General features: G+C 41.3%; 1 long non-coding RNA gene across 1 annotated transcript in view; it reads right to left on the reverse strand.

Annotated features, from left to right (window-relative positions):
• The window catches only part of LOC308197681, a 45,536-nt gene that overhangs the window by 22,350 nt on the left and 10,176 nt on the right, over positions 1-13,010 (reverse strand). The gene's annotated exons all lie outside the window — the stretch shown is intronic.

Genomic DNA, 13,010 nt, shown 5'->3' on the forward strand with positions numbered 1-13,010 from the left:
GGAAGTATTTAGCACATAGAACATACTGTTAATTCTCTGCCCCTAGCCTGTGAGAGCATTAACCCTTACTTTTGTCCTGTATACAGAAGTGTCACAAACATGTCTCTGAAAGAAGACTCGTGCGTTGGCACCCTGCCTGATACCAGTGCCTCTGCTGAGGAATATCCTCCATAACAAAACTGGCTTGGGACTCCTCAGCAAAACTTTGGTTTAGGGCTGCAGCCAAGAAGTCTGAGGAAGGGATCTTTATTGGAGCAGTGACTGCTGCTGCTGGGAGGGCTGAAGCCAGCCCCCACTCACAGAGGAGCTGCCAGCCCCATATCCATAAGCAAAGGCCCCAGCACACAGGAGGCAGTGCTGAGCTGCAGAGAAGAGCATGCTGTGCTGTCAAAACCCTTTGCCTCTGTTACAAGCAGAGCAGGCAACCCACCCTCAAGGTAACAGCCCGCATTGCCCACATGTGCAGCCAGGCATGGCCTGTAACAGAGCCCAGGAGCAGCGGTGAATATTCCTCTCCATTGATCCTTCCACAGCGATTCACCTGGGTGCACCAGCCTGCAAAGCTCTGGTGAATTCTCCCATGCCCGCACCGTGCTCAGAGGCAGCCCTGGGGTGCAATGGTTTAAGTCAGGTGCCACCTCGCTCCCTGCTGCCCTGGGAGTGAAGCCATGGAGGACTGCCCATGAGGAAGTCAAAGGCACTGCCTAACACCACTGGTGCCCCCCCTGCCCCTACCAGCTGCTGTGTGCAGCTCCCAGTCTGGCACCCAGAAGCTGCTCATTCCCTTTCAAAGCTGTTTGTCATCTTCCCATCTTCTCTCCCTCCCTTTGGACTAGTTGTTGGCTACTGCAGCCTCACCACGAACACTTCCCAAGTCACATTTCCCTCCTTTCTTTCTAAGCTTTCTGCACAGTCTCTCGATGAGATTTTGAGGAATCTGTCCCCTCAATCTGAGTTACATAGAAAACGCAGACATCTTCATGAAGATTTCTAAAGTAAGGTTTTGCTTTTGTGGATCACTTAAACCAAGCACTCAACAGCTTTATCAAGCAAAAATATTTTTCCTAGTGTTCAGTGGTTGGTCCCAGCTTGCATGCTTCCAGCTATCATATCTCAAGTCCTGTCACAGCTGACATCAAAGCCTGAGGTCATACATCGCTGCCCAGCATTTTTACAGAACTGCTCCCATTTCTAAGTCACCACTCCACATGGCGAGCAGTAGCTGGGGCCACCAAAAACAGACAGGACAAGTAATAACAGAAGACAGGCTTCATATCCACATCTCCTTCCCCTGGGGGCTCAAGCCTCACAAATCATTATTTGCCTTCTGGATAAGAGGAAGAGTCTGAAAAAGTGCAATAATGAAGCACGGGCTCTAAGTTTGCCACTGTGTACGCCTGTAAGCCACAACCCTGTACAGCAAGGGGCTCTTCAGCACTTTCCAGTATTTCATACAACCGCTAGAGACCTTGAAACAACTTAAAACAGTAATAATAGCTCATCTAAGTCATACTTTGAAGTAGACTGCTACCTAAAACCAGCCTGTCACCAGTTTCAAGGACTGATGACATTTATGAGTTTCATACTAACTGACATTAAGAATATTTTACCCTTCCTCTTTCTCTTGTATTTAACAGCCCATGTATTCAACCCTTGTTCCTTCAAGCTTCTTAACAAATGTACATACCCTTCAAAGTAGATCCAGAGGTCTCTTCGAAATTGTTCACTTTCTGTTTACAAATACATCCAGGGATGCATCCACAGCTTGAGCAAAGTAAATATTTTCTTACTTCATCTTCATATCTTTGCATGGCTGTTTTTCCCCGACTAATGTCTTCCCAACCTGAATACTTGTTTCTAGCTTAAAGAAAATGCTAAAAATAGCCTTGCTATTTTGACCCCAGGTGCTGGACTGAAATCCAGCTCACTAATTGCTTTCAAAGACATGGAGCTTGTGTTCATGTACATGTATGCATATCGCCCCCATTTTGGGCTTTATTATTGTAAACTTTTGGAGGGGGGGGGCAGGATAATGGGAAGAAAAGAGTTTACGAACCTTGGACACTGTGAAGCATCCTGGCCAAATGTGGCTTTGCACAAGGCTTAAAAATCTAGGAGTCAAGTAACATTAATACTGACAGCAAGTCCAAACCAGCGGCCCCAAAATGCCAAAGGGTTTCAAGGGCTGTTAGAGCAACTGAAGCTCTCTGGCATTTAGAAAAAATGGCTAACTCGGTAGCTGAAGACTCCTTCAGCAAACACACAAAAAATAGATTTTATCTTTGGGGATGCAGGTGAACAATAGCTGCATAGCAAATTATTGTTGCCTGCTCTGCCCATGCTGGATTTGAGAAATCAGCACAGTGTGACAAAGGACAGGTGGGCATATGTTTTTGCCTGCAAAACACCAGGTATTTCCTGGACACATCTGTCAGGAAATGTTAAGAAATATTAAAAAAAAGCTAAATTTACTGAAAGATGCAAACAGCATGTCACTCTTGCATTGCACCGTTCTGCAAGGAGCCATGAAATGCAACTCGAGGAGGAGCCCAGAGGGTGCTGGGCCAACCGCTGCTGGGGTGAGCTGCTGTCCCCTGGCAGCTAATGCTACGAGATGGTTGGGCATCATGGCTGTGGCCAGGGACAAGAGCACAAGAGGGCAGAGTTATGCTGTATACGAGAGGCAGGAATTTGATAAGGCTCATCGGGAGCAAATATTTTCTCAAATTTAATAAGCCAAGCATCTTGCTGATAAGATTAAGGCAGAAGAGACAGAAGAAAACACAAGGAGCTACTAATGTTTTTAAGTCTGCATGTTCCCAGATCTTTTAATTGTTTAAAGCTGAAGGGTACAAAAAAGTGGTGGTTGAGGAACAAAAAAAAAAACCAGACATTTGCAGAAAGGATTAACACCAGTGTGCCCAGTGCTCCCAAAAGGTTAAAAACTGCCATCACTGAAGGAGTCAAGACTCCTATAACAGAGATACAGTGGCACCAAGGACAGTCTCATTTGGTATGTTTAAGGTGGTGAGTTACATTTCAGGCATAACCTGCCCAGCATGTGATCCCAGGCATCCCCTGACTTTTCCTTTAGTGCTCTTGCCTTTTCTCACCAACACCACTCTTAGCAGGGACTTACCTCCCACCCAAGCTGGATGTCACACCAACACTCTGGGACACCACAGGAGACACAGACCCCAGTTTGTCAGGTGTTTGTTCTTCAGGGATTTTGCTCACTGGTTATCTGTCCTCAGGAGATCCTTAGAGGATATGCTTCCAGGGACTAAGGATGATGAGTCTTTGGCTAAAGAGCCATCCCTGGAAAACTGTATACTGCTCCTGTGCTGCTCTTGCTCTGAGGAAGGCTCTCTGCAAAGCTGTTCCCCTACCTCACACTTATGAAAGTAGTCAAACAAGGCTTGCCTGCCCTGAGATGAGAACAGATTAGACACAGGAAACAAGCACCAGAAAGTGTTGTGTCTTTTTGCAGTTACTGGCACAGTAGTGACACAGGCAGTGCTCAGAGGAAGACTCGGGAGTTTGAAAAGTCTTTCAGACTGCTGTAGTAATTTACTCTGAAAGCAGAACCTGGTAGGAAAGGAGACCTTCCAAGGCAAGGGTCAGGACAGAAAAGCATGAAATATCTAAAGGTAATGAGGTAAAGGTTGAGTTTGTTAGAAGCTTCTAAGAAAAGGAAGGGCCTTGCTGCAACTACATTTCACATCCTGCTCCCATTTGTTGAGCTTCTCTACTGATTCATTTCTGTCCCTGAGGTTCAGTGCCAGCATACAAACTCGCTAAGCCTCTAGTATTCCTGTAGCTCATGACTCATACAAGTAGGAGAGCTCAGCATGCAGTCTGCACTAAGACTATGACTAAGGAAGTACTCAGCCTCCTTTAGAGGCTTCTGCAAACAGCCACACAGAGCACACTTAAGGTAGAGTGCTGTAAGTCAAGGATTTCCCATCTAACAGTAGTGTTTAATACAATAAAAACAAAATCACCACAAACTTGGGACACAACCCCTCTCTTCTCTTTCCAGTGTTCTTAGGAAGGTGAGGCTGTAGCAAAACCACATTTTCCCTTCTGCTCTCCAGCTCAGGTTCTCCAGCCATTTCTAAGCTCCTAGGTTAATTACTAAGTTGGAGGTCAGCCATCTGAGTAGATCCCAGTTAATGGTTGCAGAGAAGCAACTTTTCTGCCACGTCCCCATGGAGGGTTTTGTAGGCATACCACAGAGGCAAGCACAACTAGCAACTTGACTGGCTTCCTAGGCCTCACCAACAAAGTCAGAAGGATTTGTGGCTGAACACTGCTGGCACCTGTTAGAAAATTATTTCAGGTGAACATTTCCGCATGCAAATAACTGGCATTGTGATATACTAAGTGCATCTGTAAGATGTATAGGTGGGATCTGTAAGGCCTTCTCCTTAACCTATCTTCATAAAAACTATGCTCTAAGAAACCTGATATGACATTGGACAGTGGCATCTACAAATGTCACATCATCCCTGAAAAATGGGTGCTCTAGGCAGTACTAAGAAAGGGAGAGAAAGCTTTCCACACTCACCTAGACACACCAGGCTCCTCAACAAAGCCATACTTTCAAAACTAATTGAACTTGTCTTGGGAGAAGTTAGCCATAAGTAGAAGGTGCAAAAAACTGGCATAAAAACTCAGAAGACATTTCTGACAGGAAATTATGTGTACTAGTCAGAGTTGAGCTTTCCATAACCTCAAACAACTGAAGCTACCAACAGACAGCACTGCTGGTTCACAACAGGTTTGCACTATGGGGATAAAATAACTACTGCAGGATGAGCAGAACTATTGCTATTCACTGCAGTGGTGCCACTGTTTATCTCCAAATGCTTCAGCCTCTGAACTCCTATAATGAACAATTCCTTCCTTCACCTTTTCTCATTCTTAATACGTAGAACGCAGGTGGACATATGAGCTACAATACCCAGTTGGGAAACAAATTTAATAGCATCTTGGGGAGATCAACATCATTATCTGGGACCAGCTTCAAGCTTTTTAAACATGAGTTGACAGTGGAATGTCAGCTGCAGATTTATGAAGGATCACGAAAGCAGGAACAAAATTCACTTACAAAAAGCAGGAAGGCTCAAGATGTTGACTGTGTACAGAGAGAGTTTTAACTTGGGGCATTATTTGGGCTTTTTTTCAGATAGAAGGATCCCAGCTGAAGAGGAAGCCAATATTAAGCACTGACTGTAAGCAGTGCCTTTGAGGACAACAGCAATCCACAATTACCCAGAGAGAATGACTCCTTTATCTGCAGTTCAGGGAAGGAATCAATTTTATTATTGGATTGACCTAAAAAATAATCAAGGATTTGTGTTCAGGCAGTTAGTTTCATAACTGGGCCAAAACCTCTGGTTTTGTAATGTGGCACAATCCTTTGAAAGCCACATTTCCAAAAGCATAGTGCCAGTTTCTCAGCTGAGACTGGGAACCCACAAATTGGCCAGACCATCAGAAGCGCTTTGCACATATCTCCTATTGGGACAAAATCTTTTAAAATCTGCCCATAAGTCAATGAAACCACAATGGTTACATCTGCAAACAATTTGACCCATATTTTCCCTAGTCATGATTATGCAAAGGGAAAAAATGCCAGTTCTATAGCAACTGTTTAATCCCTGTTATCCACACATACTGACCCTCAACCTATAATACCTGTGAGAGAACACACTGGGATTTTGTTTGTCCCAAAATGGAATCACTAGCCACAGAGGAAAACAAGTCACTTCCAACCCCAAAATACAACTATTTCACAGCAAAAAAAAAAAAGACTGTATAACTTTGTCCACAATGAAACTTCTAGAGAAGTAATATCACAACTCCTATTTGTGCAAATAGTCTGTTTGCAAGTGTAGGCTATTCTTGAAGAAAGGACTCAAAGATAGAGAATCGAAAGATGATTCACAACATTAAAAAAAAATCTGTAAATCTATTGTTCAAAACCAGACAGAGCGGAAGTCAGCAGCTCATGTTGCAGTGGGTGCAGTTACTTCTAACTACAGTAACTGACAATTGCATTATTTTAATAGCCTTCTGAGACTCAAATTGGCAGCAAACCTAATATTTCAGCTATTTGGATAAAACTGTTTTTGCCTCTAGGGTATTGTTGTTTATTTGCCTCAACTCTATTAATTCCTTCTTAACCAGGTATTCAGAAAATGTGTGATAGCAGAATTGATCAGTCGAAACATACTGAACATTCTTTTCCAGACGATTGAGAAATAATTCACTTAAGCAGTTCTCTTGCAACATCCTTTGGCTATGCTGTCCCTTCCACTAGCTTCTTACAAGGATAGAGAATCACATCTTATTGTCCCATTACAGTTTTTCTCTGCAGACTTTGGCAAAATATTCACATACACTTATTTCATTTAGAGCAGGAGGTTACATTCTTTTCCCCAATTCTCCATCCCATCCCTCTCCAAGAACAGCATGTGTAAATTGTCACTCCAAGGCACAATGACATCTTACAGTAAAGATGTAAGCACACTCACATCCAATTGCTAAAGCATATTTAAATGTAAGCAAGTGGAATAAATACATGGGAAGACCCAATCCTAATGAGAGAATGGAAACAAAGAATTACCCACAGCCTTCACACAGGAATGACCAGATCCATCTCTCCTAAGGGTTACTTGGGGTAAGTCAAGAAACCTGCTTCCAGGCTGTCAGGCATCTGTGGGAACCTGACCTCCTCCGAGTGACTCCCAAGACTCTCTAGAGGTTCTGGATCTGTTTTGCCTTGCAGCCTCCTCTGCCTCATACCTTCCCCCACTGCTGCAGAAGCACGAGGTTCCCTCCACACGTCCTCCAGCATACTGTCTGCCCAGCAGAGCGTGTTCACTGGGCAGCTACCAACTATGCAGATAGCACAACTGCTCTGAAGCATACGGAGGTTATGCAGATGGTGCAAGATGAGTGGCATTGCTGCCATAAGTTCATACTATAACTCCCACATTCAGATGGACATCTTCCAGCTTCCTGGAAATCAGACTGGACCAACAAATTGTGGAGTTGTGGCAATACAGAAAAAAGCCACAAACCTAGGATCTCTATCTGAATTTTCTGTTCCCAATAATGTAATACTGAACTGCAATATTGAGTTTTTTGTTTGGCCTTCTACAAAATTATGGGTTTTCAGAATGCAGATTTGATTTCAGGTCTGGTTGCTTTGGATCAGGCTGGTATCCAAACCTTTTAAAAATCAGTTCAGTTAGAAGTTAAGGAAGGAGTAAAGGATTTACTGTACTGTTTCATTTAACAATGAAATGTTTCGACTGGAAGCAATTTGTCTTAGAAACCATCTTTTTACTATATGTATATTCAGGTCACAGCACTGATCCTTACAGACCTCAGTGAAATAATATATGTGGTGGGTTACCATTGTTTATTCTCAGTATAAAGTAAATGTACAATTTTACCATTAGATGGCACCAGAGAATATTTTAACATTTACACAAAGGACCACTGAAACCGAAGCCTGGAACAGTCTTAAAGCAGATGTAGCCACTAAAATTAAAAAAATACTCATCTTTGCAATGCATATGAGCACTTTAATTACTTGACTATAAGTGATAGCTTTACACAGCTCATCAGAACACAAGTAACAGCTAAATCCATGATTTCTTTATTAGCAAGTATTTTTTTTCCTATTCTTACATATTAAAAGTATTTGATGTGAAACTGCCATACAGTTTGGTTTAAATGAGATGAACTGCTTTGTAGTGTTTTATTTGTCTTAGGGAAAAAACATATCTCTGCCCAGACAATTCCAAATACAGGCTATCAAAAAAAAACACAACACTTTCAAGAGTCCCTCTGCATACCTGGTTCAATTCCAGCTAGGTCTATGAATAATTTACCAGTTAATGAGCTCTTTCTGTTTATGAAATAATACTCTTAAGAATAGTAAGGCAGGACATAAGCAGTAGCCATATGTTTCTTCTCGAATTCCAGCTAGACAAATGACCTGAAAATTGCTGTTGCAAGAACTTCTAAAACATATGGCTAAGTACAGGGAATTTGTTAGCTTCTTGTGTCAGATCCAAAAGTTTCCAATTATCAACAAAAGATGGCATACCAACCCAATTACTCCTGATATATTCCAGTCAAGACAGATTCCAAGTAACCATAGCTGTGTGGGTGTATGTGGTTTGAAATAACAGGAATCACTGAAAATTTAGTGTAAATAAAAAAAGTAGACCTACATATCACATCCAGACAAATGTGTCCCAGTGTGCTGAATGTGCTTTCAACAGGAAGCAGGAATTTTTAGGCTTTCTACCAAGGCTGATTTCAAGCCATCATAAACTATTAGAGGTACATTTACTTTCCAGCATTACAGAAAACTCCTGCACAGCTTATTTATTTCATTTGTCAACAGAGTGGAAAAAAATATGCTTCTTACGTAAGATGACAAAAATGTACCAAATCATTTTCAATTAATTTTTTTTTTAAATGATTAATTGCAGATGGCTTTTTAAGACAACATCCTTGTAGTGCTGGGTAAACATGAGGCTACAATTAACACTCAGAACACTGGTACATTATGCACATTTCTGATTCATCTGACTAAGCAACCAAGTCCGATCCCGTGCTCTTACTCACAGGAGTACTTAGACCCAGACTATGAAGACAGTGTTTTCATACCAGGCCTTAACCAAACAATCTCTACATATTCCACTAAACAGTAAGAGATGGAAAAATGATGTTTACAACAAACCAGAATTCATAGAACTGCTAGTGAAAAAACAAAAGGAATACATTTGTAAGCTAAGTTACATTTCATATACATACCAAAATTATAGTTTAGTCATCTAAAGAGCTATATCAACTCTGTCAAGGGTTACTTCTGCTGTACTATGTGGGTCAATGCCAGTATATTCTTCAGGAACCATTTTTCCAGGTTAATTTGTTTTAATCACACATTCATCATGCAAAGAAGATAAAGGTCTACATTCATGCTGCATTTATGTTTGAATTCAGACTATTAAAGACCAACCCTGTTTAGATCCTTTATGCTTACCTTCCAACTACTTCAACTGTTCTCAAGTTTAAGCCATGGGTGGTAGCAAAACATACTAAATAATTATCCATAGGCAAGCCAATTAGTTACTGAGATGCTTGCCCTTTTGTCAGTCACAGCTCCCCTTGGGTCAAATTGTGCAATTCCCACCAGAGCAGAACCCACTACACCTCACACCTCTGCTTCACTCTGGTGGGAGTAGGGCCTAACTAAAGGCTGCTGAAGCATACCTAAGGGTCCACTTACTGAAGGAAAAACATGAGGGAGGAAAAACATGCTGCTGGGGAAGTGGGTGGGAACCCCCCACAATGCCCACAGAACCTCAAAATTCCCAGGCAAGCTGATCATGAGGGAGACTAAGCAATTTCAGCTGAATGGAACAGTGTGAGGAAAAGTGATCTCAAAATCCCTAGCATAGACTAAACATTAACATAATCTCATCGACAAAAGATGTAGAAGAGTCAAGAAATGCAGTCTTTTCCTAATAGCTCAGCTATCACTTCCATGAAGTTGAAAGTCACTAATTTAACTAATTCCTCATGTACTATATTGAAAGTAGTGCCCGAGCTACGAACGAAAAGGCGGATTTTTAAACTGATCTAACATGTCATGAAGAAAAAACAGCAAACATTTTGTAGCTGCATAAGTTATTTTAACTGGAGTAGGAAAATTCAAAAGGTAAAGATTTTGATGTTTGCTAACTCCATGGTATTTGGATTTAGATGAACAATGTAGTTCCCCCAAACAAGAAAAAAACACTTTCTTTATCAGAGCTAATAGTATCTGGCACTGTTCATAGGAATTTCCAATATTAACCCACCTGTAAACCAAAGAAAACATTTTCTCATAGCTCAGGAATCAGTGTCATGGCAGCTCATTTGTAAGACACTGGAATGCTGCTTGTGAAACTCAATCTGGTATGAGCACATGGAGATTTTTCAATGATTAGCCATTGTTTTATCAGCTCCATAACAGAAAAAGGTTTCACAAAAATGTTAATGGTAACTAACCAGCAATGCTTCCTGACCTCCAGAATACTAGTAGCCAATAGGTTTTCTAGGCTTCCTTATACACATTTTTCTTACTAAAACATGGAACAAGTATTCAAAAGACCGTGCCATGCATCACAAAACCTACTTCTAAGTCAGCAACAATCCACATACGAAAAAAATTTGTCTCCACTGCACAATATGCTCCTGTCCAGTTGTCAACCCTGGGCTCTCAGACCTGCACCTAGTAACAGCCAAATACATATTTTTAACTCCTCCTTTTCCCACTATTATTTTTGTTGCAGATTGTACTTTAACCCTGAGGCACATTGTTTTACATGTTGTAGTTTCAAGTACACGACTGTTCCAACAAGAAACTTAAGCAGATGCATAGTTTAATTCCATTAGTAGGCCTATTCATTTTGGTGGATTTATTTGTATACATAAAGCCAGGAAGAAGCATCGCAGTGAGTGATGACCTCTTCACAATCCTGTACTTACATATTACCTAGAATCTTCTAGCTATCTGAATGTTAATATGTACGTGATAAGCTTTAGCTATTTCAGAAAAGCTGCATCCAGGATTTCTACAGTATGAGCTAAACATCGATACAATGGCACTACAGAGTACCTTTCCCAGGGACCTGAATCCTGCTCTCCTCCTCCTCCCTCCTGTTACAGGCCAGTCTTTCAACTGATTACACTCTCAAAGTGGATTCAAGCAGCCTGCTCCAGTACATCTATGTAGAGAGTCACTCCAGTAAATAGCCCACTAGTGGCTGTGCAGTTGTCTGTGGTGCTGTATTGCTGGACTGTTTCCACATATAAATAATTATGCATCTCATCTACTCACACCTCAAGACCCACATGCCCTTTGCCACTCCAGCACTGACCACAGCATGTTACACAAAGAGTTCACGAAGGGTACAGATTAGTTAAGCAAGCATAATTTAGCACGCAGCATCTGTGCAGAAGCCCTTGTATTGCATAATTACCGTGCCCTGTAAGGAAGAGTCCCCATCTTTGTGCTTTTACATCACCCTCTGGAGTCATGCTGCTCTTCACTTAAACTCCATCAGCTATAAGTGTCTGTATCCCTTGCAGGATTGCTGTGTGGAAGGACATTGCTCTTTGTTAGTAGAAACTGCTGCCACACCTCCTAAGATTAATTTGGTTCAGTGGTCTCAGCCAGTGCTTTTTCACTAGATACTAGAAGACTTTAAATATCCAGAAAGAATCAGGTAAGACACAGACTATTTTAGTATAAAATGCATAACATTCTTAGAGCAGTGTGCAAGACTCCCACAACTATTTAAGTTAATTATTAAAGGGCCTTCCCTTAGGGTTAACCAAGTCAAGTTAGTAATTCATCTCATTTAGAAGTACACATACTAGGATAAAAAAGGAATGGAAGACTAATCATTTTGTATTTCATCCATGCATAGCAGCGTATTATAACTGCATACAGAGGTGCAACAGGAATCTAGAAAAGTAGAATAAGCTAAATGCCTTGGTGGCTGTAACAAAAAGTGCAGCAAGCCACATAGTTTAAAGCCATCCAGGCTTCCCATGCCCCTTAGATCACAGCGGAAGACATACCTGCATATCAAACTACTCTGGCGACCACACCAGTTCTTCAAACTCCACAGCATTCACTCAGAATGCAGGCAGACCAGTACATGTAGATATACATTTGCAAAGTTACTTGTACATTGTATCTCCTGTATGGTGAATTCTGGCTGGTGGTCCTAGCCAGTACTGCTCCAAGCAATGCTTGAAAAGCAAACTTATTTCAACTCTTATATTGTTCACAGCTTTGCAGAAAGACTAAACCATAGTAGAAGACAGGAAGTGGAAAAATCATTTCCACTGGCACTAAAATAAATTAGGTGCTGATTCCTATTGCACATGGATAGAAATTGAGTGTCTATTTCCTTTTTTTTTTTTTTTTGAGAATCCCATTTTTAAATATACTGACCTACACCAACTAAATTCAGAAAGACAATCCCAACAGTCTCCAGCTTAGCATTTTGGAAATCTGATCCGATTCTGCAAATCAGATCTGTCCCTTCTGCTGACAGAAAGTTGCTCAGCAGAAAAATATTGTATTAGTGTGGTCAACCTTACAAGAGAATACTATTTACTTGGTGTCTGGAACATTTAGCTTTAGGGAAGAGACAAGTTGCTGCCTCTTAGCAAACAGTACTTTCCTGCCAAGCCTAAGTCTGTCCCCATGCCCTCGTCTGTAGGAGTCAATGCATTACACAAAACAAAAGGAGCAGATCCAGTTGTCACAGCAGAGGTGCTGTATTTCCTAAAGACAGCAACTATCACTCCCTGCAGGTGATACATCAGTCACCATATTAAAAAAAAAGCAGGGGAAAACGAAAAAAAACATGAACCACGATCCTCACAGAAAATGTGAAAATCAAAATAATGCAAGAGCACAGCACTAATCTCAAAAGCAGGAAGAGTGAGATTGGAAATATAACCAAATGTATACCAGAATAAATTAGTAATTTTAAAACACATAGGGCATAAAGAATAGCCAGATTTGTCAATAACATGTTACAGCTTTCCACAAGGAAAACTAGCAAATGTAGCGTATCTCAGAATAATATTACGATAAGCCTTTAACAAAGTTCCACATAACATCCTTCAACTAGAAATCTGTGGTATGGAGTAAGCATCTAGAATAAGACTATACAACTGTTTGAAAAGCAAATTCAGAAAAAAAAATCTGTATACAAGTCATGTAAATAGCGGAAAAGAGGAAAATGGACGAAATTAAGTGGAAAGTGGCCTCTGAAGGGCAAGCCCACAGTCCCATGTTCAAAACAGTGCCAATTAGAACAGGCTGCTCATGGTCATGTCCCAAGGACAATCTGTTCAGGACTGTGAGTGCCAACCTGTGCCCACTGCCTCCTGTCCGTTCATTACCTGACTGC

The sequence above is a fragment of the Anser brachyrhynchus genome (genome assembly GCF_964034855.1).
Source record: "Anser brachyrhynchus genome assembly, chromosome: 6".
NCBI lineage: Eukaryota > Metazoa > Chordata > Aves > Anseriformes > Anatidae > Anser > Anser brachyrhynchus.